Source organism: Somniosus microcephalus, chromosome 3 (assembly GCF_052327205.1).
Source record: "Somniosus microcephalus isolate GS21.2 chromosome 3, FLI_Smic_1.0, whole genome shotgun sequence".
Taxonomy (NCBI): Eukaryota; Metazoa; Chordata; class Chondrichthyes; order Squaliformes; family Somniosidae; genus Somniosus; species Somniosus microcephalus.
In genome coordinates, this window is record NC_140989.1 from 212,713,680 (window position 1) to 212,719,679 (window position 6,000).

Genomic DNA, 6,000 nt, shown 5'->3' on the forward strand with positions numbered 1-6,000 from the left:
CAACAGGTAAGTTACTTTCAATGCACTCAACGAACCTAGGGTAGAGGTAGACTGCCTCAACCCAGACTTTACCCTGGGGTTTATTCTGCCCCAGTCTTGTGGGTAAGTCACTAAGCCTACAGATCCAAGCGTCTTGGAGGCCGCCGCTCTCTGACAGGATACCGGCGGTCATCGCTGGCTTCCACAGCAGTAGCCATTGACACAGGCCTGGATGGAGAAGGTGCCTGTGTCAGTTGAAAGTCAGGAGTTTGCACAGGTGGAACAGTCTCTTTGACTTCCTGTGTTGGAGAAGAGCACTGTGGCAAAGGATGCTGGTTTGCGGTATCATCCGGAAACAGTTGAGGCCAACCAGCCGTTGGTGCCTCTGTGGCTGTCTCTGCTCCAAGCAACAGTTGATCTGTGTGTCTTCTCCAGACGACGTCCTCAGCAGTCTCAACCATGTAAGACACAGGGCCCGTCTGCGCAATCACCGTAGCAGGAACCCATTTCGGTCCAGTGTTGTAGTTTCGAGCTAGGACGTGCTCTCCCGGATGAAACCGTCTCTCCTTGGCTCTTTTCTCTCTCTTTTCAACTTGAGCTTGTTGTTGACAATGGACAACCTGTTCTGCCCTTGGAGGTTTGAGTAAGTCAAAACTTGTCCGTAACTGTCTCTTCATCATGAGCGAAGCGGGGGAAGTTTTGGTTGTGGCATGCGGCTCGTTCCTGTAGGACAACAGGAAGCTGTTCAGACGTTGGTGGATTGAGCCCTGACCTTGCGATGCCTTCAAGGCGTGCTTCAAAGTTTGCACAAACCTTTCTGCCTGGCCGTTAGTAGAGTGATGATAGGGTGCAGACCTGATGTGATGGACACCATTCACATGCAGGGAGGTTGCAAACTCCTGTGATACAAATTGTGGACCGTTGTCACTTATGAGTTGTTCTGGTGAGCCATAACGGCTGAACATCTCACCAAGTTTCTCAATTGTTTTCTCTGCCGTGGTAGACCTCATCACAGCGACCTCCGGCCACTTGCTACGAGCGTCCATATTTGATGTCGTATGTGTGTCCTGGCAGCGAGAGACGGAATTCCGGTGTGGGGCCCGAAGATTGAAGTCAATGGACCGTGGTCCGTCAGGAGTGTGAACCTTCTCCCAAACAGGTACTGATGAAATTTTCGAATTCCAAAAACGATTCCCAAGGCCTCGCGCTCAATCTGTGCATAGTTACTCTCGGCCTTGTTCAAGGTGCGTGATGCGAAGGCGATAGGTTTCTCTTCACCAGAAAGCATGATGTGGGATATGACTGCTCCCACACCATATGGTGACGCATCACATGCTAGCTGCACGGGTAGCTTTGGGTCAAAGTGTGTCAGGACCTCCGATTTCAGCAATGCTTTCTTTGCTTGGGCGAAAGCTTCGTTGCATAGTTCAGTCCATTTCCATATTTTGCCTTGACATAGCAACTGATGTAACGCCTTCAGCAATGTTGCTAAGTCTGGAATAAACTTCCCATAGTAGTTAAGTAGCCCCAGAAATTAACGTAACTGGCTCACATTCTGGGGTGCTGGGGCCTCCACGATCGCCTTGACCTTTGACGGCGCCTTATGCAGGCCAGTAGCGTCAATCACATGCCCCAGGTACTCAACTGAAGACTGAAATAATTCACATTTGTCCTTAAGAACTCTAAGTCCGTACTCTTTCAGTCGTTGTAGTGTCGCATCCAAGTTCAGAAGATGATCCTCCTCATTTGTCCCAGTGACAAGGATGTCGTCCAGGTAGCACTGGACTCCTGGCAGTCCACTCAAAATCTGATCCATTGCCCTTTGGAATAGAGCAGGGGCCGACGTAATTCCAAACGGAAGGCGGCAGTACCTGTATAGCCCCTTGTGTGTCACAATTGTCAGCAGCTCCTTTGATTTGTCATCGACATGCATTTGTAGATAAGCCTGGCATAAGTCTATTTTGCTGAACTTTTGCCCTCCGGCCAGGCCCGTAAAAAGATCATCAATGAGGGGAAGAGGGTACTGTTCCACAGACAGCACCGGGTTAATAGTCACTTTAAAATCCCCGCAGATTCGAACAGATCCATCCTTTTTCAGGACAGGAACAATGGGTGTGGCCCATTTGCTCACGCTCACAGGCTCCAGGACTCCATTCTCGGCTAAGGCCTCCAAGTTAGCCTCAACTTTTGGCCTAATTGCATAAGGTACAGGTCGGGCTTTGTGAAACTTCGGCTTGCTGTCAGCTTTAATGTCCAGTCTCACGCTGATCTTTTTCATGCTCCCAAGTTCCCCATTGAAGAGTTCTGCATGTTTGTTTAACACTGCAGTCAGACCTGACTCCCCTTTTGACATCATGTGGACTGCAGGCCAGTCCAGTGTGATTTTCTCTAGCCACGCACGTCCCAGTAGCGATGGGTAATTTCCCTTTACCGCATATAGTGGCAGTTTTGCAGTCTGTCCGTTCAATTTAACTGTCGCCTCAATGACGCCTCTCATGGCCACAGGTTCACCGGTATATGTCTTTAGCACAATGTTTGTTGGCTGAAGGGTAAGATGCTTTAGCATTTTGTTGTAGACAGTGTCTGAAACAAGGGACACAGCCGCGCCTGTGTCCACCTCCATCCGCACTGATTGTCCCTCCACCAGCGGTGACACCCAGTAGCCATTCGAACCACCTGCAACCGTCAGTATGTGCACCTCTTCCTCCTCAGAGGTGTCGCTCCCCTCTGTTTTGCTTGTTCCATCATACTGCACTGAATGAACACTCTTTTTCCTCTCTTGTCCAAATACAGACATTTTGCTTCCATGCTTCCCAGCTCTGTCTGTTCTTTTTTTACCTCTACAGGCGCGTTCAATGTGACCCTTTTTGCCACAATTTCGGCATTCCAGCTCTGTACACCAGCAGTCATTAGCGTGATGGCCCGTTTTCCCACAACGGTAACATGTGCCGTTCCGCGCACCTTTAGGCTCAGACGACACCTTGTGAACTCTCCCTGTTGAACTCAACTGGTGAGCCTCCTTTCCCGCCATCTCCATGGAGACACTAACTTCAATGGCCTTTTCAAGAGTAAGGTTGTCCTCAGTAAGAAGGCGCTTCTGTGTGGCTGCATTTTGCAGACCACACACAAGTCTGTCTCTAATGGTGTCATTCAGCACCTCCTTGAACTGGCAGTGTTCCGACAACCTTTTTAAAGCAGCAATAAACATCGTCACTGATTCCCCCTCCTCTTGATTCCGTTTGTGAAATCTAAATCTCTCAGCAATAACCAGAGGTTTTGGTGAAAAATGTGCTCCAAGAATTTCCACTAGTTGCTTATATGTTTTAGTTCCTGGCTTATCTGGCTGCACGAGGCTGCGAAGTAAATTGAAAGTCTTCGGCCCGATTACACTCAAAAAGGTAGGCACGACCTTTTCATTTGCCACCGCATTCGCCAATACAAAATAGTCAAAACGTTCCATATAAGCGCTCCATTGCTCCACATTTTCATCAAAATCACCGATGTTTCCTAATATAGTAGCCATCTCACGTTTCAAATTAAATTTTCTGTTTACTCACTGCACCCGTAATGTACGCAGATTCATCCGCTCCTCGTTGCCACTTGTTGTGTCAGTACCTTTCTACCTAGACACAATTTAGGACTCAGAACTCAGAGATTCAAACATGAAGTGCTTTATTGGAAGGAAAGGAAGTTCTGGAAAGTTCTGAACAAAGAGAGCTAAAACTTAACAGGGAACACCCAACCATTTATCTCCTGTGACAGCGCCACCACAGGTGGGAGGAGAACACACAATAGAACACACAATACATAACAAAACTCGCAATCAATACACGACAGGTAGAAGGACAGAAGAGCACCCACCAAAAGGAAAAGTACATGAAATGAAACCTAGTAATAAGAAAGAGAGGCACCAGGCAGGGGGTAACCCTTCCGACACGAAGCCTAACTGCTTCGGGTGCGGGAAGAATGGGCATTGGAGAAGGGGCTGTAGGTATCCGTGGAAGGATAACATAGGAAAGAACACCCCAGCTCCTGCCCCAAGAACCAAAACACCGACCTCTCCCCCCACATTAGATTCAGTCGTAGCTGCGATCCGAGCTTTATTAAATGGCCTAGAGAAGGTAGCCACCTCCACTGGTGCTTTAACCCCATCTGCCCCACTCAACACAGACCTATGGCTAGAACCAGCGCAGCCTGTCTACCTGTGTCCCCTGGAATACGATGCATGGAAGAGACCGTATGTTAAGATGGAGGTCGAGAAGGTGAAAGGGACTTATCTGTTAGATACTGGAGCATCGAACACCATCGTCTATTCAGCTAACCCCGCCGCCTCACCTCTGTCTAACGGGGTCCCGTACAGTTTAGTGGGGTTTACAGGTAATGAGCAGGCTGGCTCGTTCTCCATCCCACTGTCCATTCATTTAGGAGCACTCCACACCAAGTGGACCTGTGTCTTAATGAAATGGGAGCAGGAAGGGAAGGGGATCCTGGGGGCCGATTTTAATGGCCCAGTAATTCCTCTCTGAACGCGTGAGTACGGTCGGTGTACTCACGCGTCTGGCCGGAGGAAATGCCGGCGTTCAGCATGCACAGCGCATGCGGAGAAAACCGGCATTTCCAGTCCTCTGAACGAAGGGGTTCAGAGGCACAGCGCGTGCGACTGCACAGGCAGCGCTTGCGCAGTGAACTTCATCGATTTCATTCATGGATTCAGTGAGGGTAAGTCCTTACAAGTTACACTTGAAAAAAGCATGTGTAAAGTTGCTTCAAGGCTGCGGAGGAAGATATATTTTATCGTGGAGCTTCTGAAAGGCAATATTTTTGTTTGGGAAAGGGAGGAAAGTTATTTTAAGAAATGCTGAGGTAAGTTTTAAAGTTTAAATTTTTTTTTTTAAACGGGTTTTCAGTACGGTAGGTAGAAGGAGCAATTGTGGCTGTGTGAATTGAATGTGAAAATGAGTGTTCTAAAATGAGTAATGTAACATTTCCAACACTTTTAAGAAAGAAACTTTTCATCAGTAATAAGTAATTATGTATGTATGTCCGCATATATTCCTTTACGTATATGTATGTATGTTTTATATTCCTTTACTTATGTGTATGAATGTATAATTTTAATTATGATTTTCCAATAAGTTACTTTCTCTGAAAGTCATAATTAAATACATACATTCATACACATAAGTAAAGGAATATATACATACACGCAAAGGAATATATACAGACATACATACATAATTACTTAAAAGAATATATTACTGATGAAAAGTTTCTTTCTTAAAAATGTTGGAGTCATTTTTACATTTAATAAACACAGCAAATTCAATTCACATAGCCACAATTGCTCCTTCTACCTACAGTACTGAAAACCCGTTTTAAAAAACAAAAATAAACTTTAAAACTTACCTCAGCATTTCTTAAAATAACTTTCCTCCCTTTCCCAAACAAAAATATTGCCTTTCAGAAGCTCCACGATAACAAATATCTTCCTCCGCAGCCTCTGGAGCAACTGTACTCATGCTTTTTTCATGTGTAAGTTGCAAGGACTTGACCTCACTGAAAGCATGAATGAAAGCGGCGAATTTTACTGCGCACGCGCTGCCTGTACAGTCGCACGCGTTCTGCCTCTGAACCCCTTCGTTCAGAGGACAGGAAATGCCGGTTTTCCCCGCATGCGCTGTGCATGCTGAAAACCGGCATTTCCTCCGGCCAGACGCGTAAGTACCCCGACCGTACTCGCGCGTTTGGAAGGGAATTACTGGGCCAACATTTTACATGTCAATAAAATGAAAAATTTAACAATTGCACGATTTGCCCCCTCGCATCTGCGACTGAGGGTCCAAGGAGGTGCATTGCGCAAGAGGTCATCGTCGTACGTATCCTCACACTGTTCCCTTTCGGGAACTGTATGAAGTGGTGGAAGGATTTCTGGCCACATTAACACTCCTTCCGTGACCATAACCATCTTCGTACCAGCCATTAGGGTGGTTAGTCCTAAGGCGTGAGGGTTTTACGGGCTCC